Raw genomic sequence first — 26,473 nt, forward strand, 5'->3', positions numbered from 1 at the left:
ATCCCTCCAAAACTGAATTCCTCCTCCTCTCCTCCTCACTTTCTCCTCCCCCGGTTCAATCATGGATGGATCAGATGAATCTACTTAACAATAAACCCATCATTGTCGACAGCGCAAAATCCCTTGGTGTCATACTCGACAAAAAACTCAATCTACTCTCCCACATCAATTCCATTGCAAAGTCTGCTCGATACCAACTGCGCCTTCTATGGGGGATTCGCCGCTTCTTCCCGGAGCAAGACCTTAAAACCCTGGTCCAATCGTTGGTTCTCTCCAGACTGGACTACTGCAATTCTCTTCTTACTGGCCTCCCCAAATCCCAGCTGTCCCCCCTGAAGTCTGTTCTCCATTCAGCAGCTCGTTTCATATATGGGGCCAAAAGAAGCGACCACATCACACCCATTTTATCCACCCTCCGTTGGCTTCCCATCGAGGCAAGATCTATCTACAAGACTGCCTGTAACACCCACAAAGCCTTGCACTCCTCTCCTCGCAACCTGGCGAATAAACTGAAACTCTCTGGAGGCTCTAGACCATCACGTAATGCGGAAAATGTATTGCTTGAACCTCCCACTTTCAAGAAGGAAAGATCGATGGCCCAATCCTTTTCAGGCAACGCGGTGAGAATCTGGAACTCACTTCCGCCTCAGCTCCGAACCACCACCTCTTCCCAGGCCTTCAAAACTGACCTCAAAGTTCTCCTCCTTCAAAGACACTTCCAAATTTAATTCACGCCCTCTCTATTATCTTAAGGAAGTCCTTCCGTTATAGGAAATTCTGTTCTCCATGACTATAGAAGTGCCTTCCCAGTGTGTTCTTGTGGTTTGAGTGTCTGCCATTTATAGCAGTATTATACTTCTACTTGTATCTTGTACTCTTTTGCAACATGCACACGTCACTTTTCCTCTTGTAACGTATCGTCTGCTACCTCCTGTATTTTGTTTGCTTTTGATACATCCACAATTACCACCATTGCCTCATGTAACGTAACGTTTGCTCTTGTGTTCTGAGTGTCTGCCATTTATTGCAGTATTTTACCTCTACTTGTACTTTGTACGCTTTTGTAATATGCACACGTCACTTTTTCCTCTTGTAACGTATGGTTTGCTACCTCTTGTATTTTGTTTGCTCTTGATACATACACAAGTGTCACTATTGCCTCATGTAACGTAAGGTTTGCTTTTGTAACATGCTCACTTGTAATTTTCTCCTCATGTATCATTACTGTTCCTATTGTGAAACGCTCTGACACCTTCAGGTAAAGTCCGCGCTACTATAAAAACGCATAAAATAAAATAAAAAAATAAAAAACGCATTGCCCCTCGCTGAGGTCAGCGCCCCCTCTACAGGTCAGCGCCCAGTGCGGCCGCACAGGTCGCACTGCTCTAAAGCTGGCCCTGGGTGCTCGTATAATACGAGAAGGGTGTTTTAGACTTACAGGTTGGCCCTGTTTGTTAACTAACATTCTTTCACATGAAAAAGTGCTACCTGGGCCGCCAATGTCGTAGAAACAGCGTCAAATGTATACAAGAACTAATTGAAACATCCACAGGCACCGCAAAAGGCACGAGCGGTCGTGTCTCCGGGGCAGGCGAGAGGAGCGAGGGAGCCCTGCCAGCCGGAGGCGGTCCAGCTGGGACTCGGGCAGTCTGGGCAGGCAAGGCAGGGCAGGGCGCCACCGTCTCCCTATTGGTGCGCGCCCACAGACCTCGCCCAGCTGCTGGGGAACTTTCGGCACCTCTCGCTGCTCGCACAGAGGCACTCATGAAGATCAGCCGAGCCTGACAGGGAACACCGGCCGGAGGTAATGTCCCCTCTCCTGCACAACGCGTTGCGCTTGCGCCTGGCGTTGCGCGCTGCTTCTCCAACGCGTTGCCTGCCCTGCGTGCGCGATAAATATGTGGATACATTTAGCAGGAGAAAAGGCGCCCCGCAAGAGGCTGTCAGCGCCGGGAGCGCCTTGCCTGCCTTTATATGGCTTTAATTGTCTCACTTGTTCAAACAGGAAGGAATATTTGCAGGGAAACTTGTGCATTCCTCGCTAGAGCCGGCGCAGAAAGTTGTGCGCCCTGAAAGCAAGATGCGCGGCTCCTGGAGGGATATGTTACCTTTTTTTCCGAATCCAGGAAGGCTGCGATCAAATGATCTACTTGTGTAAACTGAGTAAAAACTAGAGTTGCGCGTGTGTTTTAGGTTCTGCTTTGATTTTAAAGCGTACAGTGATGAAGGCGAACAGCAGCGCGACAGCAGAGCGCTCTCCTCTGTTTGATGAAGCAGTTCCCTTTGGTCGGGTCTGTCAGTGACTTTGGCAGCTCGCTGTTGGTTAATCTCGCCAGGGGGTTTAGCCGTGGCTGTATTTTGGCAATAAGTGGCAATAAGTGGCAATGGGTGTTTCCTTAGCAGACGTCCCTCTAGTGGTTTTCAGGTGTGTTTGTGGGCAGGGCTGGTGCACATTGAACCTGCTGGCTACTTCTAACTTGGGGTGTGTGTCCGCTGCCATGACCATGTTATTAGCAGTGGTTCTTGCAAATGTTCTAGTGCCTCGACGTAGAGCTTTTACCGCACTTGTTGCTGTTAGGTCTCATGCCGTCGTTATGCGGTAAAAGTCTGCACTTCTGGGTTGTGAAGCTGAATTCTTGTGTAAACTGATCTCGTGTCTTTTTGTTTATTAGCTCAGATTTGCATCTTAAAGAGATAGCTATCCATTTCCCTATAACTGATGGAAGAATAGAATACAGAAAATAGGTCCCCCAATAATGTGGTATAATGGGTACCAACAGGGAGGAAGCTAGGGAGATTCAAAACAGAGAGATATAATCAAAGGGAACACAGAGAGAGAGAAGGAGGCAAAAAGAAATGAGATATAGAATTGGAGAAACACAGGGAAAAAGAAACGAAAAAGAAAAAAAAAACAGTGCGTGAGAAAAAAAAAGAGATGAACATACACAGAGAGAGATAATGAGAGGGGAATTGAGAGAAAACAAAACTAGAGGAACACAGCAGAAAAAAGAAGGGATTGAGTCCCATTCCCAAGGGAAGGAATTTGTGGGCACAGGATTTCTCCTAGTTTAGATCAAATTTAAGACTTTTGTGGGATTCTGAAAGAATTCCTGAAATTTTCCTGAAGTTCTATGAAAGTAATACTTCTCCAGGACTGATTAGAGGTGCAATGTTTATCGGTGGAATCAGATGCAAACATTCATTTGCTTTTACTCCATGTGGAAGATACCTTTCCTCTCCCCCACCCCCCTCAGACTTGGGATTGTTGTTCCCTATTCTCACCCTTGAAACTGACGTATTCCTGCCCTTGACAGGTGTTCATTTTATGGTGGAAACTGTGCACATTGTCGAGGGACAGCCACAAACTTATGAGCCATTGAATGGTCACCACTTTTACAGGTGGGTCCACCAACAAACAACCACACACAACCACACATCGATCTCTGCTACTAAATTGGCGAATGCATAAATTCCACCATACTTGCTGAAGGTTAACATTTGTAGCTGTACTTCGCGCATGGAAAATATCACCAGTCTTTGATTCTGTGAACCAGGACTTGGGATTTCTGTGTGAAAAATGAAAAATTGTGTACCTAAGTTGAACTTTGATGAGTGAAGTGTTTGAGTGAAGTGGACCTTGGAATGAGAAAGGAAGGAGAAGAAAGAGAGTGTGAGACGCGAGGTAGTGAGAGGTCTCAAGAATCAGTTTATTTTTGAGTGTCACCTCTAGTCTGGTTTTAATGCCACTTTGAACTTAACACACGACTTAACCCTTTTCATCCATACAATCTAACTCCTAGGATTAATATCAGTTTCTGCATTGCATGAAAAAGATGTACTGTGGCCTAATGAGTGCATGCACTTGTCGATGCATTTTAATAGCGCTTTGTTGCTACTAGTGGGCAGGTGCATTCCTGTGTGGACGAGAATGGTGTTGGTTTGTGGAACATTTGTGTGGGAGCACGTGTTTTTCACAGGGTCTGGAGAATTGCTCCCATTCAAGCCCTTGGGCGATGTAGAACCATAAGGTGGTATTTGCACATGAAGCAAGCGGTGTGAAGCTGTGCGAGTTCCATGTTGTCTGTATAGTGTTGTGCAAGCTACTGGTGGGAGTGTGCAGGGTGCAGTGATGATGACCGGGCTAAATGTGCTCAAGGAGACCTATCAAAGATGAGTGCCAACTTCTGGTGCCGAGAGTAGGTGTGGTGAAGTCCATGAAGGTTAGCACATACTTATGTATTTAGAGAGGTCTTTCTGTTTTTCTGACCTTAAGACTTAGTGAAAGGGAGCCTGACCTCCTGTTCCACAGGCTCATAGATTCACATGCCCATTATTGCTCTGTTGGCAGTATTGTGTGGTGTAGGTGATTAGATGCAGTTATTGCTTAGTTTGTGCCAATGGTTGTTTATACTAAGCACTGGTATTAATGTTTGGGAAATTTCATATATATGTAGGTCCAGCCTGCCAGACAGCGCAAACTGTCTGGTTGCAAAATACCTATTGTGAACTTTCAGTGGTTTTAGAGCCTGTCCAACGTTTACCATTTGTTGGCTTTATAGCATTTTCATTCGCATGCATTTTATTTGTTGGCTTGAGTGTGCTTTCCTTCCTCGTCTTGTGTTTGTCCCTCCTATGGTGCATATCCTTTTTACTCGTGACCTTCCACTGATCAGTTTGAGGGAACTATTTCCTTTGCTTAAGCAGACCATTGGACTGAGTGTTTTCCAGTTATATCTCTTCTATGCTTCTCCCACATGCTCCTTGTTGTTCTCTTGCATCCATGTGCTTCCCTTCCCCGTGCTCCCTGTTGTGCTTTCTTGCCTGTGTGCTTGTCTCTCTCTCCCCAACTCTCCATGTTGCTCTCACTCTCTTGTTTGCTTCTACCGGTCTCCATTTTGCTTTCCCTCATATGCTGCTTTCCCCTCCCTCATTAACTCCCTGTTGCTTTCCCACTTCTAATCGCTCCTCTCTTGCCCCCACCATGCAGTCCTATTTATTTTTAACAAAATAAACGTACAAAAGAGCTTTCACATTAATTATTTTTATTTATTTATGACTTCTTTTGGATTGGTCGATAAGAAAAGGCACTCGCCATTTCTGAAGTGTGCATGTGTGATCACACACACGCACTTGTGTAATGATGCATGCTCCTGCAAAGGTCACCACATGTGCACGCATAGACATGAATAAAAGACACTGGCGGAGACAATAGTTCTCAATGGCTATACATACTGGCTTTGCCAATACTTGTTTATCATCAGCTTTCACCCCAGAGCAAGAGAGATAGTGGTAAACAAGGGAGAAGGAAGGAAGCAGAGGAAGACAGAGAAAAGGTGACAGAGGGAGAAAGCAAGGATGAAAAAGGACCTGTCAGTAGGAGATAAGGAGACAGGAAGTGTAGAGTAGACCAAGAAGAGACATGAGGTGGAGTCAAAACCAGGCAGCCTCAGTATTCTGCTAACCCAAAGTTGATGGCCTCCTAAGAACAATTTTGAGTTCCTGAATGTATTTATTTTACAAATGAAGGAGACCATGCAGTCATGTCATCAGCGCTTTGTGAAAAGCTGGATGATGTTGAAGATTTCATATTCAAGCTTGATGTGTGTTCCTAAGTTTTGCAGCCTTGACTACAATTTGAGATTTGTTGTATGCTGGGATTGCAATTCAAGGTGAGCTTAAACTTTGCCTGTGGTGGTTGAAGGAAATATCTGTTTACAGGAAGAAGAGTACTGTTCTGGTTAAGGTATGGTGGCTAATGTCGATCTGTGATTCTTCATTTTATCATAGATGCAATTGTGTGAACACTGGTGGTTTGAGGTCTTTTTGTATGCTTTCATTGTTAATTCTTTCTTTCTCTTCTTTCATTCCATTTTCCTTCCTTTCATCTCACATTTCATTTTTCTGTTATTTCATTATATTTTCTGCCTTCTTCTTTCCCCTCCTTCCATTTGTCTGTTACATTTTCCGACTTTTTTTCTTGTTTCCTTCCTTCATTTTTCCTTTACAATTTTATTTGCTTATTTTATGTCTTTTGCATCCTCTTTCCATCATACTCTTTTTCTTTCCCTACTTCCTTACTTGCATCCTGCTTTGCTTCCTTTGTGCTCTCACTCCATTTACCTTTAACGTATTTTATCTTTGCCTTTTTAATATTTTTTTTCTTTCTATCATGCTTTTTTTCATCTTTTGTTTCCCAGCTCATAGCTGCGTTATTGTAGTTTATTAATACAGCATTTATTAGTTTCTGTTTCCGACTTGAGGTGACTTGCAAGCCAGGGATGAAAAGTTAAGAAGAGCCATAAGACAATGTAATCTACCACAACAGCCCCCCCGCTTAAGTTGGCACAGTATGATTGGTCCTCAGAGGCAATTCTCCCCTTATGGGTTGCACCAGCGCAGCCACAAACGTATGTCAAAGAGATAGAACGTGAGATAAATTAGCGACTGATGCAACATAAGCTTAATTCAAGGAAAGACGAAAATAATGGCAGCAAGGGTTTAACTGTAATGAACAATGACATACCAACTACAGTGCATGCAAAACAGTAGGTACACAGGGTTTCTGTCATCAGCATAACCCAGTGACTTCCTTCTGATAGATATTATGTCTGTGGCACATTGAGGAAGGTGAAGGCAACAGGCAGACATGTTTCAAAACTTAGATTATGCTGTGAACTGATGCTGGCTCTGCTTTCCTCTAGTTCCTCGCACTCCTGTTTAGTGGGCTTATGTGGTTTGGCCCAAGAGGTACCAAAAGCTTGGCTCCTTGGTGCGACTTCCTCAACTAGGATCCCTTGCTCTTCGCGGTTGTATTTTCCTTCAGGCTACTCAGTTGTCTTGCAGAGGCCTCCCAAATGTAACAACTTGTTCTCAGAGGTATGTCTAGTTTAGTAGTCTTCTACAGAGATTTTGTTGCTCACTAAGATAAGATAGCTAAGCGAGTAAGGAGCTTGCGGATGAGATGATCTGCAACCTGCAAGACACAGTTCGAACCCCAGTAAGAGCAAGCAAGCATTTTATTCTTTCAAAAAAAAAAAAAATGGGTACCATTGAATTGGTTAATAGTTAACACCCGTTTAATAAAGCCAGGTTCAATATTCAACAGTAAGGACTGTATTTGTAATTGTTTCTTTGGAGCAATTCAAATACTGCTAGTCAAAAATGTTTACGTGACCCGGTGGTGGTGTTCTTCGATGTTCCTCGTGTAGCTAGATGGACACATGACTCACCACAAGTCCATTTGAAAAAACTATGCAAATAGTTTGTGAGCTAATTCTGCGATAAAAGTACAGGTAAACTGGTACCACCCAATCTCTTTACAAGAAGAATTAGCCAGATCCTCCCTAACACATTACTAGACGAGAATGCCGCCCCTATTGTACACAAGAGATTTCACGCGTCACAAGTCAGATTTGCTGGACAGGTAATCACCGCCTTCGCTTTGGAGGTGTTATGGCAACATTTGCTACACAAAGGGACCTTATTGGGAATCAGCAACCAAAAGATGCAATGCCGCAACGCCATTGGGTTTCTGTCGTCTTGATTTATGTTATCAGCATTCCTATACTTCACACTTTCTGTTAGAGTACAGTTATGGGGCTCTTAAGAACTTCTTCCAGCAAATCTTATTTTGAAACACATTCACTAGGTGCGGAGGCCACTGTTGATGCAGAGAAGGGCGTGTCTTTGCAGAGCCACTCAGCATTTGTTACAGCTCAGTTCCGCCACATCACAGTGTGCAAGAGAAGGCATCCTGCACAACCAGCTTACAGTTGCACAAAACACGCCAGCCTTTGAGCTCTCAAAACCAGAGTGCATCAAGGCAACCGGTTTTCGAGGGACAGTCAATACACCTACATTCATTCCAGCCGTCTGCTTCTTAAGCTGGAGTATTTCTAAACCAGAAAGCTTGCCTACTTAACATGCATTATTGCTTTTGTCAATGTAAGTTGGCAGCTTCCTCACTGTTGGCCAGTGTTGACGCCAACAAAACAAAGCTTAAAAAAACATCAGTAGTGCAAAGCAGAAAGGGTACCATATATTAGAGAGTCACTTTGGGATGGCCAGAGATCTTGTTAGAGGCCAGTATTGATTGATTATGATGAAAGAAATATCCACAGTGGTGTTGTTTCAGATCTCTTGGAGCCTGACGGCCATTTTGTTTACAGCCCTGGGGCTTGTAGGTCAAGAAAGTCTGTGGCAGACATCTATGACCTACATCCAGGGTAGGTCACGATGACGTTGGACGTGACAGATGTTGATGCTTGCATTCGCTCTTTCTTGCATTACTTCGGGGTTCAGAACAAGCCAAACTGAGACACTATCCTTTCCACAGGTCCAATCCAGCTTAGCTGCTGGGTCACTTCAATCATCAGTGTAGTTAAGCTCAGAAGATGATGAGTTGTGAGCCAAAATCAAGCTTCTTCCCTCATGTCCGCTTGAGAAGAATCATTGCCTCAGTGTTCATGTTCACCAAGCTTTATCTCCTCTATGCTTTGGTCTTCTCGGGCATGTTGTATAATGTGATCAGGTGGTTACCATCCACATGACATCAGGCGTCACTGGGTTGATGGCCGGTAGTAGGTACGCTCTGTACATGTTCAGTGGTAGAACCCTACACCTTTACATCTGGACAAACCTGGCAAGCCCCAATTCCAGGATACACAACAATGCAAAATAGCTCATGAGAGAGTAAATTATATCGGGCACACTTCTAGGCGGTCCCACAAAAGTTTAGTGATGGTATACATAGAGCCTTAATGCCAATAGGGGTTAACAAACAGTAAAATTGCGTAAAACAGTGCATCATATCACTAAGGAATGTGGCACGATGGAAGACAGGGCGAAGTCATGCGAAAAGTGACAGCGGTATTTAAATGTATCGCAATAATGACTGTCAACAGCGTTTGACTTTGCTGTGCAAATTGTTACGTATTAAAACATCGCTGGCAGTAACAAAAGCTATATTATCTGGTGGTGCAATAAGCACTGTGCAGTTTATGGCCAACAAATAAAAATACAGCCTACAGCTTTTACTACAAACATATTCTGATAAAACTAACTCAGATCTGTTCATGGAATCCAGGCTATACTTAGACAAATTCAAATTCTCCCAACACAAAACTGTGTGTTATATTAGCCCATGTATGTCTGAAGTCCTTCATGCACACCACACCACAGGTCGTGCAGTACAATACTTGTATGATATATGATACAGAGTCCTATAGTGTATGTGGCCTTGTAGGTGTTCTAAAATGGTTGACCTGCAACGAAAAGACAGAGTTAACACATGAAAGCCTCAACCTAACTCTGCATCTCAAATACCATGTTAATTCAAGTTCAGCGGCAGGGTACCGCTAGGCACATGATGCAAGCTCCGAAGTTGTGTTAAAGAGAGTTATTTAGGAACTGACATAAATGATTAAGAAAAAGGCTTTAAAGGGCCCCTTAATCCCGATGGGAAAATCCATTCTCCAGTTGTTGATTGGCTGTTGGAATGTAGGAGTAGCACAAGAATGGGGGAGGAGTAGTGGGTGGGAAACTGCATTACTATTACAGCATTGTTGTGTATGTTGTGTAGGAATATCCCTGCATGTGAAAGCTGGCTATTCACTGCTCCAGAAGTAAAAGTGGAAGAAAATGAATTTGTTTTTCGCCACTCTGACATCAGAGTAATGAAAACTGATTTTGAAGTGTAAATGAGCGGATTTCAATGCAGTTCCACACCTTGGTCTCTAGAGGCCCGAAGGAGGGGATGAAATGTGGTTTACAGACTGCCATCTCTCTGCCCTTACCACGCCTTCCTCGAGACTCTATAGACCACAGTCTGTGTATATGCTTCCCACAGATCTGTGCTGGCCAAGACTCTAAAAGAGGTATTCCCGCCATATCGCCTGCTTTCCACTCACCCGTTGAGAGCGGAGACAGTGGAACTCATTGTGGGATGGATGAGTGAATGAATGGATATTTGTAGAGTGCAACTATTGCATCAGAAGAAGCGTCCTGGCACTAGCGAGCGACAAGTGGGGGGGGGGAGGGGAGGGAAGGTACAGTTCACCAAAAAGCACAGTAATGAAGAGGGAAGGCCAAAGCAAGGCTCAGGAGGGCGATAGGGTGGCAGACTCTTCGGGAATAGGAAAGTCATTGGTAGAAATCAGCCCTGTTAGTGACTCCTACCCATCAAAAATGCTTCACATTATGCTGTATTTGGATTTCAGTGATACTACTGACGTAAAAAAAGCAGATAGTGGCCACAGTTGCCGACTGTTGTGACGTCATGTCAGTGTAAAGGCAAATCAGTTGTAGCCTGCCTTGACGTTTCAGTGCCTTTCACTATCTCCTGTAGTTCTCTAGAGAACCAATAGAAATAGGGACAAGACTTATGCTGGGGGAGGGAGGTTAGCAGGAAGGGAAACATGATAGATTTAATGTTATTTATGATTGTCTATGCCACCTCGCCACACCATGTACTTTGACTGGCCATACAAATCTCTGAGGGGATGAGGAAGGGATAAGGGGAGGTCATCTAAAATGTACGTGTTTACTTGGGTTACATTCAGGATGGAGTGTGTTCACACATCAGGGGTTTTGAGCAATGCAGCTAACTTAGGCTTTGCTCTCCTTACCCATAAAATAAGTTGGAACCGTCATCCGCCAAGTAGAAAATATCCCAGATGTTGTTGTATCCAAGCACAAATCTGTATGTTCACATAACACAACATTGTAGTGAAGGCACTTCAAAGCTCTTTGCTATGACTTGTAACAACACTGAAATTGTATCTTGAGATGCATGTGCTAGCAAGGTGGTAGGCGTCTTTTGGTCTCTATATATCTCTGTATGCTATGGTAAGGTCACCTGAAAGTGCTGAAAGTGAACCAGAGATTTGTAAAATTGGGATCGTGATAGAAGTTGATGGACCCAATATAGAGGGCATGAGCAAGGAGCCTTGTGAATATAGTGGTCCTTCCCAAAACGTGAGCGTCTCTGCAGACAGAGAAGTATTGAGGTGGCAAAGAGAGGTGGAGAGAGCGAGCAGGAGATGTAAGTGAATAGGTGGGAGAGAGGAGAAGTGAATAGGAGAGGGCAAAAAGTCAAAGATGGGTTGAGTGGTGTTGGTGAAAAGAATGAGGACCTGAGAAAGACTTATAAGTGGTGATACACTTAGAGAGATGCTAGGGGAGGCCAGAGAGAGCACCTGTGAGTCAGGAGACTGCTGCCTCTCTCTTCTTATCTCTACGTCTACATGCCATCCGAAAGAGCCGGAGTCCCTAAAGCTATTCAACCCTTCACCCTTTGATACCTATGAAGGTGTTTTACAGTTTTTCCTGTGGGCTTTTTAGAGAAATTTACACTATACTGTTATGTATGGACCCTAACAGTACATGATGTGATGGGAGAGGTTGCTTAGAGCTTAGAATGAAGCACTGGTGTGAGAAGATTTCACATATAATGGGCAAACATTTACACCCCTGCTGCAAACATCAGAAGGGGAATTGGCTGAGGATAGGTGGGTGAGTGGAAATGTGGTATAGTTTTAAGAGTTCTGGTTCTGTGGAATATCACAAGGCTCTGTTTTTGTGGGATAAAATGCCCTGATCCTACTCCTCTTCAATCTCATAACACAATGTCTTACTCTTGAACCTCTCACTCTGGTCTCATTGCAACCTCTTACTCCTGATCCCACACCCATAGTTTCATATTGTGCCCTCTTACTCCTGATCCCACACCCATAGTTTCATATTGTGCCCTCTTACTCCTGGTCCCACACCCATAGTTTCATATTGTGCCCTCTTACTCCTGATCCCACACCCATAGTTTCATATTGTGCCCTCTTACTCCTGATCCCACACCCGTAGTTTCATATTGTGCCCTCTTACACCTGATCCCACACCCATAGTCTCATATTGTGCCCTCTTACTCCTGATCCCACACTCATAGTCTCATATTGTGCCCTCTTACTCCTGGTCCCACACCCATAGTCTCATATTGTGCCCTCTTACTCCGGATCCCACACCCATAGTTTCATATTGTGCCCTCTAACACCTGATCCCACACCCACAGTTTCATATTGTGCCCTCTTACACCTGATCCCAAACCCATAGTTTCATATTGTGCCCTCTTACTCCTGATCCCACACCCAGTCTCATATTGTGCCCTCTTACTCCTGATCCCACACCCATACTCTTATATTGTGCCCTCTTACTCCTGATCCCACACCCATAGTCTCATATTGTGCCCCCTTACTCCTGATCATGCCCTCTTACTCCTGATCCCACACCCATAGTCTCATATTGTGCCCTCTTACTCCTGATCCCACACCCAGTCTCATATTGTGCCCCCTTACTCCTGATCCCACACTCATAGTTTCATATTGTGCCCTCTTACTACTGATCCCACACCCATAGTCTCTTATTGTGCCCTCTTAATCCTGATCTCACACTCATTGTCTCATATTATGCCCTTTTACTCCTGATCCCACACCCATGGTCTCATATTGTGCCCTCTTACTCCTGATCCCACACTCATAGTCCCACATTGTGCCCTCTCACTCCTGATCCCACACTCATAGTCTCATATTGTGCCCTCTTATGCCTGATCCCACACCCAGTTTCATAATGTGTGCTCTTACACCTGAAACCTCAACCATAGTTTCATATTGTGCCCTCTTACTCCTGATCCCACAACCATAGTTTCATATTGTGCCCTCTTACTCCTGGTCCCACCCCCGTAGTGTCATATTGTGCCCTCTTACTCCTGATCCCACCCCGTTGTCTCATATTGTGCCCTCTTACTCCTGATCCCACACCCATAGTCCCATATTGTGCCCTCTTACACCTGATCCCACACCCATAGTTTCATATTGTGCCCTCTTACACCTGATCCCACACCCGTAGTTTCATATTGTACCCTCTTACACCTGATCCCACACCCATAGTCTCATATTGTGCCCTCTTACTCCTGATCCCACACTCATAGTCTCATATTGTGCCCTCTTACTCCTGATCCCACACCCGTTGTCCCATATTGTGCCCTCTTACACCTGATCCCACACCCATAGTTTCATATTGTGCCCTCCCACTCCTGATCCCACACTCATAGTCTCATATTGTGCTATCTTACTCCCAAGCCCTCAAGCTCACTTATGATCTTTTGCTTGTGATTCTCTTTTACCACCAGCCACCTATCTTAAGCTAAGTTGCCTGATCCCACTGTTCTTAGACTGACATCATGCACTCACTACTGAATCCATGCCATGTCTTTTATTGTGAGAACTTCCTTCTGAGCCTCTTAGCTCACCAGTCTCTTTCCATGATCTTTTGCTCCAGTCTCTTCTCATTAGCCCTTCTCATCCAGCCTCAGACGGTGTCTTACTCCTGGGCCCAAACACTTCAGTCTCATATTGTAACCTCTTATTTCTAACCCTCTCTCACCACCAGTCTCAGATCACATCATTATGTTGTGGAATCAAAACTCTGAGGAGGGTTAGCAAGTACTGCAAGGTAAAACCAGGAGTGAAGGAAGCAGGGGTGAGACAAGGGAAATGGGGAAGAGGCCTTGTTGATGGGATGGTGCTCCCTAAAAAGACTGGTATCTGAACATATGGAATCACCTGTAGCTGGGCATGGTGGTGGGGAGCGGGGGAGGTGGGCAGGAGATGGCAAGGGAACAAGAAAAGAAAGGTATTAGATAGGAGGTACTGGCAAAGGTGGGAGGGGTCAGGGCTTAACCATGAGTTAGTATCATATTATGCTGTTCAAATGATACTAAGACCATGTGGCGTCAGGAGAAGGCCTCTTCTCCCTCTGTATCTACAGTAAAATCATTCCGATGACCACTCCATAAAGATACATTTACGTTTAGGCCGAAGACTGGAAAGATGGTTTTGGAGAGGCAGAAGCTTGGGGCTATTCAGACTTTGCTGAAGGCTCGGCCTTAGAACTAACCTAGTGTTGTGCGGCCTGGATGGCTCCTTCAGACCTACCCATGTTCTCTTTGCCCAAGGAGGTCAGGAACTCGTATTCAGGACTTGTGGAGTATCTGGGGTACATAACTCTGCCCATTTTGATCCAAGACTCTGCGTCAACGGTAAAAAGATATATTTGAAGGGCTTATGCCTTATAGCTAGCGGGCTGCTGAGACAAAAGTGAAAGAGCCTAGGCTACAAAATGCAACTGGCATCACAATTTGGACAAGTCTCAGCAAACTGTGGTCATGAGGTATATAAAAAGAATATTCATGCAGATCTTGTGAATGTTTGACGTTACAACGCATATATTTACAACTTATGCCTTTACAATGCAGTTTTTACATGGCAACATCCTTTACAACGCATTCTTTTCCATCGCATGCCATTACATCGCATTTTAAGAAACTACCTTTACAACGCATTCCATTACATCGCATTATAACTTTACAACGCATACCATTACAATGCATACCATTACAAGCGCTTAGAGACCTGAAGGTGATTTTGCGCTATATAAAATGCATTTAACATAACATCGCATTTAAGGTAAGTGTTGGTAATAATTACTATTCTAACTCCAGTGAGTGCAACAGTAGGGTAAGTGTTGGATAGTGTAGGGGTAAAAATTACTATTCTAACTCCAGTGAGTGCAACAGTAGGGTAAGTGTTGGATAGTGTAAGGGTAAAAATTACTATTCTAACTCCAGTGAGGCAACAGTAGGGTAAGTGTTGGATAGTGTAAGGGTACTATGCGTTGTAATGGTATGCATTGTAATGACTTGCGATGTAATGCCTGCGTTGTAGTGACATGCGTTGTAATGACATGCGTTGTAGTGGCAAGCAATGTAATGGCTGCGTTGTAATGACATGCAATATAAAGGATGTTGCGATGTAATGACTCCTATGTAAAGGTAGTGCGATGTAATGACTGCGTTGTAAAAGTTGTTTCCCATATCTTGTATGTTAGCAGGGTGTTACCTGGCCAATGCTGCCTTCTCAAGTGTTGTGAAGGTTAAGTGGAGGCAACTGAATAAGCCAATGAGACCTTGGATGTATGAAGTTTATTGTGAATTTGGTTTCCTATAGGTATAGATCAATTCTATATGTCAATTCGAGCAATAGTGAAATTAGTCACTATCACAGATCATTTCACGGTCAACACATTCCTAACGTATAGTCTTATTTATTGCCTATAGAATATTGTAACAAAAATGCAGTGGCGTAGCAAGGGGGGGAGGTCTGACCCAGGTGGCACGAGTTTTGAGGGTGGCGGCCTCACCCCGATCTTACCTGCCATCTCAGGGCAGCAATGGCCAGCCCCCCCTCCTTCAATGAAGTCGACGCGGGGTGGCAATGGCATTCAGAGGGATCACCAGCACCTCCTCCCCCCCGCTCTTCAATGCGGTCGCGGGGCGGCAAATGGAGGGACCGCCACGGGCAGACAATGGTCTAACTACGCCACTGCAAAGACGTACCATGAGGAATAACCAAATGTGCTCATTAAATCTATTTTTTCATAAGGCTCCACCACATTGTGTATAAAATCACATTACATTCATAATACTGCACAGTCCGTGCATTCTTTTTACAATTAGGGTGTCCGAAATGTGTTCAATGTCCGAATAGCATTCCTGTCAGTTTGATCTAAAATCACAATCTGTTAATGGTCTGTACTTTTTATACGTCTGATTCTTTTAATTCATAATTTTCCTGAATTGAACTTCTCTTCAATAAGCAGTGTATAGGGAACCCTATTATTAATATAGTAAAGGGCTAGTAACATATTATGCTACCTTTTTCTAACAGCTGTTGAGCAACAGTGAGGAGCATAGCCCATAATACCTACACGCAGAATGCGATGCAGATAGACACAGTGGCGGCTGCTGCCAATAAAGAGTGTGGGGCAGCGTGAGAGGGAAAGAATAATTTTAAAAAGGCATTTACCTGCCATTTCTGCTCTCACTGCTGCTGCATCTGTGCTGCTTCACAACTTCTTTGTTTCTACACAGATTCCCCACCCAATCCAGATGCTAGACTATTGCTACACCATGCATGAGAGAAGCGCCAGGATTGGCCTGAGCAGGCTAGTCTGGTGCTTGCTCAGGCACTGGGAGCCTGTGCCTTTTGTCCACCCGGTTGTGTAACACAGCTAGGTTGGACAAATCTAAGTACGCATGTTGGTTTGGTTGTTCTAAGACGGCCGGCCAAACCAACAGTGCCCACTACTACTCTTCCCTTCAGATCTCCGTTGAGGATGGCCCCGCCCTAACCTCAGCAGACTTGGCAGACTCAGCTCACAGTAAAAAATAAAATGATAATAACATTGTTTTATTATTTTATTTTTCATATGCTGGCTCTGACCACTGGGGCGACGCTCCTTCACCTTTACGGAGGAGCCGCCACTGGATAGATACCCCATCTCACCTTCTCTTTCCCACCGAGCCACTCTTGTTTGATGCCAGGGCATTTCCTTGCCTCTGACTGCACGTGACTGTTAGTCCAGCAATTTTCTGGATCTGCCTTCCGTGGCTTTTGGCTGGATCCATGGCCCCCGGGGACATAGAAACAGCACACGATCCCCAAAAACAGCAGAGAGGGGCGGAGGTATGCTCTTAAGACACTTTTGTCATGCGACTGGAGCAAACAGCAGGAAACTGGGCAAGAGTGAAATGCTATGTTACTTTTGGGTTGCACTTGAGTTGGTCATTTGCCCATCACTACCAAAGCGGCCGACACAGGTGTATCAGTAGACCAGCTTGGCATCTCAAAAGTGATGGACAGAGAAACTGCGTTTAAGAGCACACCAACATACCAACGACAGGACTCACCATGGGTTATGAGTAACTCGCGACAGACAATAGAGTGATTGACTTAGTCAAGTTGAAAAGCTGGTTGGACAGGATTTCTTCTCATACATTCTTTGGCTGCAAAGGACTTTTAAATGGATGTTCAGAGGCCACATCAACGTTCTGCTCCGCTACTGCTTAACACTGTAGGTCCCAGCCACAAGACGTTTGTTGCACCTATTCATCAATGCAAATTATTCTTGGCGTGTCTGGTTGTTGGCTTTGGAAGCAAGAGAATTGAGTTCTAGCATTTCCTTCCCCATTTGATCAAATTGTGGGCTCCCGGAACAAACCGCTTTGTCTTCCTGTGTTTCATTTGCCCAGTTTTACAAACTAGAAGCATAAGGGTGATCTAGCAATAAGCGCTATGTGAAAAACTGAACATTCACAGGCGTCTGGAGACAGGGTGGTCAGTCCTTTGAAGGAAATCCAACTTTGAAAGAATATTGGCCCGAAAAACTTGATCTAAATAAGCGTTCTCTTGGGGGGTTTGGGGAGAACAAGCATTGGCAAAGCTATTTGGTCTGGCTGTGGCTTCCAGCATTTTGGCTTTGCCAAAGCTTGTTTGGTTTTGCCCCATTTTTTCTAAAACTTGATTGTTGAGGGACCTGCTGGCCCTCGCCGATATAAAACAAATTGGCTGAAAGAAGAACAATTCTTTGGTCTCAAAAACCATGCATTGTCATAGTAGTCCCTGGCACTGAAGGGAACTACTTTGTGTGTGGATGTGGACTTTCTGAATCAGCACTATGCCAGGGGCTGACCCATTGCTCCGTGCTGTATGTTGTAGTGGGCAGGTGAAAAATGTGATTGATATAACAACAGACCAATGGATTGTGAGGGCTGGCTGAAAGCCTCTATAAGTAAGCATATTATATATATATATATTTTGTAAAATCAAAAGGTATCAATAAACACTCAAGCCCATTGTACAATTTTTCTTGTGCCCACATTCACAACCAGCTTTTAATGCTAGCTAATTGGTGGTAAGACTAAACATGATGCATGTTAAGGTGATCAGTAATATTTGGCTTGTGAAACACTACACAGGGTGTCAATAATTTTCACTCAATTTGGTATATTTTATAAGGTAGTGTAGACATATGGCTAATGTTGACTAGTCTCAATGTTAATAGTTTGCTGTATGTCATTTTGGTATTCTTTGGAGTTTATTTTCTGTTTTCTGTTTGTGATGTTCCATTATATAGTGATGCAAAGTAATTCAATAGTGTACAATCAAAATGGCGACAGGTTTTATCATGATAGAATTAAATCCAAGCGTCCCCTAAAATATTCTATATCGTTTTAAAGAGACTTGTGTTATCAAGGTGGCATATTAAGGTCCACAATAACTGTACAATCTAAATTAAGGGAAACAAACCAGACAGGAATTAAGCTGGTTTTAGCAAATTTAATAAAGCAATCACCATGGAATTTTTGATGGGATGCGTGTTCGGTGGAACTCGGACTGAGCACCCACACAATCATCGTCAACAGCAAACTGGACATGTCCGCTCAAGTCTACGCCGTCACTGCATCCTGCTTCCACACTCTGAAGATGCAGAGGAAGATCTTCAAATGGCGCACAGTTAAAACCAGATAAACCGTCACTCACACTCTAGTCACAAGCAAGTTAGACTAAAGGAACATCCTCTACGCCAGGATCTCTAAGCAACTCACCAGAATACTACAAGCCATCCAAAACTCAACAGCCAGGCTCCCCCTCAACCTCCCACACTAAACTCATGTCACACCACACTGCAGGAATCTCCACTGGATCGTGATACACAAACGTGCTAATTTGAAACTTCTGACACACACATTCACGACACTACACAACTTAGGCCCAGCCTATCTGAACAGTCGCATCTCCTTCCACCAACCACCACCCCTCCACAAGACTTCTACTCACACAGACCACATACATACAAAGAACCATATCAGGAAGATGGGCGTTCTCTTACATTACTCCTAAAGTTTAGAATGACCTTCCACTCCATATCAAAGCCTCCTCCTCACTTCTTGAAAGCTGAATGAAGCAGGAGACCTGGCTTTTTAATTAACCAACCTACACTAGGCAGGACTAGGCACAAACACCTACTTATTGCCAAGATACCCTTGTGAGTGATATTGTTCTTAACAAATACACATAACATAACGTACAACTTAAACGAGACACCGGAAGGTACTGTTGAGGATACTGGGCTTTCCACGGTGGTGAACTCGGACATTGTTGTTCTGGATTAGGCCACTGATAACTTTCAGCGACTGTCTCAATGTTTATTATATTTTTCTCTTTTTTTGTGGTACTTTTCTGAATCTGTCGGTATTGAAATGTTATGATGTATAGTAATGACGGAGGAAGCTGTAATATCCAGAAAACCAATAAACTATGTTTTTTTAAAAACATAACGTACACCTGCATCTGAGGAAAGAACCAGTGGTAAAAGAAGGGGTGGGAATTTGCATTCATACGATATGTTTGTAATTAGGTTCTGGCTTTTTATGGGTAGCCTAGGATTGGCTGTGTGGCTGCTCCTAAGCACTTTGTGTGAGCGTTGTATTTCCTTCCAAAGTGTGATGTTGCTTAGTACACTGGATACAGATTCAATTTCCTCTGAGGCGCCCTGTGCAGAAGCCTTCTACCCCACATCTGCTCTTGGGTCCTGATGAAATGTGTGTGGGTAATGTAGGTTATCAGAAATAAACTGCTCCCAGTGTGGATCAAATGCACATAGTGTTCTGTTTGAAGTATTAAGGACGGCTTTACATTTGTTGGTAATTGCGTATCTTACAGACACATAAGTAACTGGTTGGACTTCAGAACTAAATAGAAACTTTATTCAAAATGTTGTCCCTGGAATAATCTTATAAACAGTGGTCTGCAATACAAATGTGGCTCTGCAGTTTAGTTTAGCTGAGTCCTATGAACAGCCTGAAAACCCCTTTTTCATTCCTACAGCACAATGCACAATCAACACTATATGTCTGAGCAAAAGGGACAACATCAAAACATGTTTTTTGGGACTAATATCCCAAATACGTTTACATAAGAGTTATAGTTTAATAATTACACTTTAAAGTAAAATCTACTTTTCAGCCTCCACTATGACCCTGGCATGATAAAAACGAATTCACTAGTAATTAATTGGGCTACAATCCAGTCTTTTGCTTTTTCCCCACTGTGCCATTCCAAGTAGAAACTAGCCCTGTGTAAATCAGCCATGGCCCTCCTCCAGTGGAAACAGTCCAGTCTTAACTGCCAGGCCTTACTGGACCTATGTGGAGTTTCAAACAGTTTTGGGCCATTTATTGATTAATTATTCAGTTTATTTGACACCTGCTGGAGTGAGGTTGCTACCTGTTAGTTTGTCCTGATGATGATCCCAGATTAATCATTTTAGGGTCGAAACATTGACGATTATCTTGTTTGGGCAAACACAAAATACCCCTGTACAGCAGTGGATATATTGGAAATTAAAATTCCCTTTGTAACCATTGCATTTTGTATATGTGCACTTTGTCACCTTATTATTTTTGTCACTTCTAGTGCATCTAAACAAGCCGCAACTTTGTTTGATATTAGTAATTTTGTAATTCTACTTTGCCCTAAAATCCATCTCCGAACATGATTTCTCTACCTTCGTTTTATTCTAATAATAGGGTTTGCTATGGCTTTTGACTAGTCTTCCCCCAACCATTATGTTACTGCAGCCATGTGGCTTTGACATCTAAATGGCCTGTGATTTAATTCCACTTTGCAACTATGTTAAGCCTTTTTTGGGCGTGCACATCGGTTTGCATAGTTTTTGAGGCACAGTAATAGGAATAAATCCTCATTGTGTATTAAATTCCAAAGAATAAATAGTAAAAGCAAATGTTACTGGAAGAAGATCATTTTTGTACTCGCACAGAGGTGCTCTTTTCCTATTTTTATTTACACATTAAAGTGCTCTAACGCCCTTCATCATGCCCTTACTGTGCATTTTCATTCTGAATTAAGAAATAAACCATCCACTTAATTTGACATGCCTTGTTTTCAGAAAACTCATACGTAAGTTGCAAAATGCATATTAGTTCAGCCATCTGAAACCACTTGTCTTGCAAGTAGAAATAAAAAAAAATCTCTGCCAACTGTAACTGTTTGTTTAGGTTAATTGCCTTTGGAGGAAATGATTACCGTCATATTGCGCAATGTCCTGTGCCTCGTTAGTGCATGTCACAGTACACCTGTACATGTCTTTCAGCTACTGCACCAAAATATTCTGAGGCCTATTCACAAACTGCATTTAGTAGAACTACAATAGTACTGCTCACTTACTACAACATGCTGTTCACTAAACTACGTGAAGGTCTCTGTCTCCGCCTTTCCGGTCTTTTATATTCAGAATCTCTGACTCGAATGTGGAGATCTCTGCAGGCATACGTATACGTATACGTTTTACTTTAGTAGTGAGTGTGGAAGTTACTTGGGAGTGGCTGGAAAATGGGGACTACTTACTACATAATAGGAGGGGGGTTTGTGAAGAGTAAGGAGGGGGTAAGGAAAAATAAGGAGTGGTTTAGGGAGGGCTTTACATCCACCCACAAAAGAGTAAGCCAGTTCCTATTCACAAACTGCACTTCTAAAGTTACTACCAGCAAAACATACCCCAGACAGTAGAGAATGTCTTCCAGATCAAACCTAGGGTCAGTCCAGCACCACACATGGTCAGTCACTGGTACTGCAACACCCTCCGTCAGAAAATAATAGAGGCAGCAACTTAAAATAGAACCCCATATGAAATTATATTAAAATTAGTTACATTATGTGGACTTTTTAAAAAATATATATGTTTAATTTAATGTTAACAAATTATATATAAATAAAACATAAATGTTATTATAAACTATTTTAATAACCTTTTTAATGTAAACAATATTGTACCTTTATTTTATTTTTAAATTACATTAATTTGAATTAATTCTATAATTTTTTTTATATCTGCTCCTTCCTTGCGAGGAAAACAAAAAAGCAGTGATTGTAATGCTTGATTTCATCTCAGCCACTGGCAATTACTTAAGGCTGCATCCCACTCCATCATTTGTTTGCCCACCATGCCACCTCGGACAAGAACGCTATGTGAGAATCAGCCTTGGCCCTGCTCCGATGGGAACAGTCACGCCTGAGCTATCAGGCCGGGTCCTTTCCAACCAGAAACAGTAGCAACTCCATACAGGTTTTGGCCTAATTAGGCCCAATGAATGAGGTACAGCTCGAGTCCTGTGGCGCAAGGAGCATAGGACCGCATCTCGTCACACTTAGGGTGTCCCACTGAGGAAGTAGACCTTGTCAGTGAGGGATGGCTTGAGTCCTGTTGCATCGTGAGCACAGGACCCATTGCTTTAAACTAGGGAAAAATTAAATGATGCTGAATTGTAAAGAAATTGTTCTCAACTATACATGCTTATCAGTTCAGTGCCCAAAATTGTTTCTTTTTGTGATACAAAACCCATAAAACCTTACCTGCATTAAGACTATTAACAATATAGAAAATTCAGTTCACATAAAAGCACATCATATATATTGTGCATGTAGAGAACACATTAAAATATTATAGGAATACATTTTGTGATATTCATATCTTGTGATTTAGAGCCTTTAAAATCATACATTGGCTTTCTCCTCACTTAGAATAAACGTCTTATACTATAGTGACTTACGTAGCGCATAAAATTCCTCCATGCCCATATATTAAAACAAGGTCAGCCACATAGTTAGTCCCCACTTCTGCACCACTTTCTGTGCATCGGTTGTCATACCATACATCTATCATATCTGGTACATTTGTGGAAGAGAGTGAAATGGTGAATGGACTTAAGTAGATCTGTTCAGCATGTTTGTTACTGTGCAACTAGAAGCTAGTGGTGAATGTGAAACTCTAATACTATCTTGATCCCACTGAAGAATAACTGCTGGGGAAAAGAGAAAGGACTTCTTTGTTTGCTTCTTTCCAGCAGACATTTCAAGTACACGACAGGCAGGGGTCGGGTTTTGTTCCTCAGAATATCCCAGGCTAGCTAATTGATGGAAGAACAATCCCCCGCTCGCTGGCAGATTTTGTAATTAATCCGCTAAGTCAAATACCATTGAGGTCTTACTCCTTTTCAGATGTGTTGCTAAAGCACACTGGGCCCGATTCACATCGATTTTTAAATGGTTTTGTGTAATTTGTAGCACTCAAGAATTCCAGGAATAGGGCAGGAGAACACTTACCTTACTTCTTGCTTTCTCCTGGAATTCAAAATTTAGGGCCTACTTTAAACAGTGTGTTGATGGAATGTAGTTTTCCAAAGGTAAACAAAGTAAACATTTCTCGTGCTATGCGCGAGATACAGGATTATACATAATCAATTAAAGAAACACAACACAGTGGCGTAACAAAACTTGATTGGTTTCCCTGAAAAGTACATGGAGCGCCCCCCCTCCCCCACCCCACGCTCTAGACCCAGTCAGGAGCTCTCAGGCCAGCGGCCCCCACTCGTCCACAGTGTCAGAGGAGGTCCCCTGGAGCTCGGGCTGCGGGGGCTATTGTTACGCCACTGACTTTCGAGTGTGAAATACTCCATCACAAACGTAACAGATATCCTGTTACCGTATTACAAGTGGCATAGGTCATAATGTACTTTTAAAATGGCGGACGGCATATCTGTGAGAGAGTATCCCATCTGCCAAAATCTAACTCAGGCCCTAAATCAGGATTACAGTAAGAATGAGTCAAAACAAAATCTTTGTTTATCAGTTCCATCATGTGTCTAAAATAATGAGGTTTTGGAAAAACAAGTTACGACAAAGACTAAATGATTAAAAAACACGTTTATGTGTGTTGGAAAAAGGAATTCATCCACAAAGAAGGAAACTATTGACATCAGCATATGTAAATGTGGTGCAAATGTATCCTTCGTCTGTGTGATATGTTTGATGAGATGTAACAGTATGTTTTTATTGTCTGGAAGAAGTGTGATTGCAAGACGTTTTTATGTATCTGCCCTTCACCATTGCTTGTAATTTTTAGACCCCTTAGTGTTCAACTGTTGTTTTATCTCATTTTTTTGCATTCTAAATCTTTGAGGTAAAGTGTGAGGGCTGCAGAGTGAAGTGTGGTGAAATGTGAGTACTGCGGTAGGCAGGCGTAGGGCCTGATTTAGAGTTTGGCGTATGGGTATTTACGCTATCAGGGCAACGGAGTAAAGTACTCTGTCACCCTGAGTGAGTACCCGGCAACCAAACATTGAGATATCCGCTGGCCCAGCAGACATCTCTTGCATTTACAGGAACCGTCATCACTGCGATTCCTGTAAATGCACAGAAAGTTTGACGGACAGCTCCGCCAAAATGTTGGCGTCTTGCAGCGAACTTTCAATGTTTTTCACAAAAGAAATCCCAAAGCAAGCTTTTCTTTATTTTGTTTTTGAAAAAAAAAAAAAAAACAATGACCCCCTTAACATTGGATTTTCTACCATGGTGTGGGGGTCATTTTACAGTTTTACAGTCCCTTATCGTCAGGTTTTACCTGGGGTGACAAACAGAGAAAACTGGCCATTTGTCCACCCACTCTAAATATGGTGGGTGGACAAATGGCCAAACCTTTGACAGCCATCTCTCGGTTGTGCTGTTGTTGATGTATGCCGGCAGCAGAGGCTTCTGTGAATGCCTGCACCGGAGAGTGGGGCTTCAGAACATTCCAGTGGTTTTGCGACATCGCTTGGGGCTTAGAGACATTCACGTGTCACAGGACATTGCTTGGAGTTTCAAGACTTTCCAGTGGTCGTTGGGCATTGATTGGGGCTTCGAGACATTCTGGTGGTGATGGGACATGGTTTATGGGACATTGCTTAGATCATTGAGGTATTCTGATAGTCATGGCACTTAGCTTGGGGCTTTGAGACATTCCGGTGGTCGAAGGATATTGCTAGGGTCAACATAGCATTCTAGCGGTTGTGGGACAGTGCTTGGGTTTCAAGACATTCCAGTGGTCATGGAACATTGCTTGGGACTTTGAGACATTCCACTTCTTATGGGTAATTGCTTGAGGCTTTGCAACATTTCTGTGGTTGTGGGTCCTTTCTGGGACTTGGAGGTATTCCAGTGGTCATCGGATATTGTTTGGGGCTTCAAGACATCCATGAGCATAGGACATTGCTTGGGGCTTTGAGACAACATGGTGGTCAGGGGACATTGCTTGGGGCTTCAAGATATTCCAGTACTAGTAGGGCATTGGTTGGCCTTTTCGACATCCCGGTGGTTGCTGGACATTTCTGGGATTTAGAGACATTCTGGTAGAGCTTTGAGAGATTTCAGTGGTTGTGGGGTATTACTATCATTGGGACATTCATGGGGCTGTGTGATATTCATGGGTCTTTGTGACTAATCCAGGGGGTAAATCGATGCTCATACCTTTAGACATGAAATGCAGACTTTGTGTTTCTGCTTTTTTTTTCTCTATTAAATAAGAGGTCTCTACCACAAAAATTCTAAGGAAAAAAACACTTAGATGAGCGATTAAATCAAATATGTTTGGTGGAATGCTACAAAGATTAGTTGTAGGATTTGCACCAGTTGCATTATACAAGGACACATGCATTAGGTCGAGCCTGGGCAGCGCATGTGTTGCTCTGCAAAGCATGCTGTATTAAGGTATGGACGTGAAGCTCCACCCACTCTCAGCCCAGTTTTTTCATTGGCTTGTGCCATTGTCCATTGTAAACTGTGGCTTTTCATTAGTCAATAGGCTTAGTAGTCCCTCCTTAGTATCACTTTTCCCATTTTGTAACCTCCCATGAGGACATCCCATTATGTGTGCTGTTGCTCGGTAGACTTTAATTACAGCCTCCGAGAACTATTTTCTCAAAGAGCTTTGTCCTGCTACTCTTGCTGGCAGGAAAAGGCAGGACACGCTCTCTCCTAACACATTTACAATGCAATAAGTCTCTCATTTGCGAGAGTTCAAGCTACTGGCATTGTAAATGACAATGCACTCTATTTATGTTTTTTTAAAACACATAAATAAAATAAATAAAAGGCATTGCCATTTACAATGTCAATAGCTCAAACTCTCGTAAATACACGACCTATTGCATTTCAAATGCTTGTTTTTGTTAGGCACGGAGAGATTAAGTGATTTGCCCAGAATCACAGGATGTTGAGCGCCATTGCTGAGACTCGAACCCGGTTCCCCATATTTGAGATCAACCGCTTTGTCCTTTAGGCCACATCCTCACCCCTTAGATTGATGTTTTGCCTACATACAACTGGCTGAACAGTACAGAAAAACACAAGGTGATAAAACTTGCTTGTTCAAGATCACACAATGCGGGCATATATCCCAGAACCTTAGTCGATAGACTACACCTTCTTCTGTGATCTTTCCTCCTTCCTCTTCTCTTCCCTGTGAAGAAGGCTTGAAGCAAGAGTTTGTGACAGGGGTTAGGTGGCATTTGTGATGACAGCGGCATGCTACACGGCCAAGGATATAGGCTTCCAACCTCTTCTGGCTTAAACCCAGCCTGTTTAGTTTAATTGTGCCAGCATCTAATGCCCGCATTCTTATCAGACGGATGTTTGCGGATGTCCATCGAGAGAAAGCAATGTTCACTGCGTATGCAAGGTGTTGCCCGTCT

The 26,473-nt window shown here is 43.2% G+C and overlaps 1 protein-coding gene across 20 annotated transcripts in view; it reads left to right on the plus strand.

Moving 5' to 3' along the window:
* Positions 1-1,668: 1,668 nt before the first annotated feature.
* SYTL2 (synaptotagmin like 2) overlaps positions 1,669-26,473 on the plus strand; it is a 462,890-nt gene continuing 438,085 nt past the window's right edge. For 17 of the 20 annotated variants that reach the window (XM_085623168.1, XM_085623176.1, XM_085623172.1 and 14 more), the window contains exon 1: positions 1,669-1,804. The gene's annotated coding sequence lies outside the window, so the exon portion shown is untranslated. The remainder of the gene's footprint in view (positions 1,805-26,473) is intronic. The other 3 variants (XM_085623171.1, XM_085623181.1, XM_085623188.1) reach the window with 1 other exon arrangement.

This window comes from Triturus cristatus, chromosome 8, assembly GCF_964204655.1.
Source record: "Triturus cristatus chromosome 8, aTriCri1.1, whole genome shotgun sequence".
NCBI classification, from domain to species: Eukaryota; Metazoa; Chordata; class Amphibia; order Caudata; family Salamandridae; genus Triturus; species Triturus cristatus.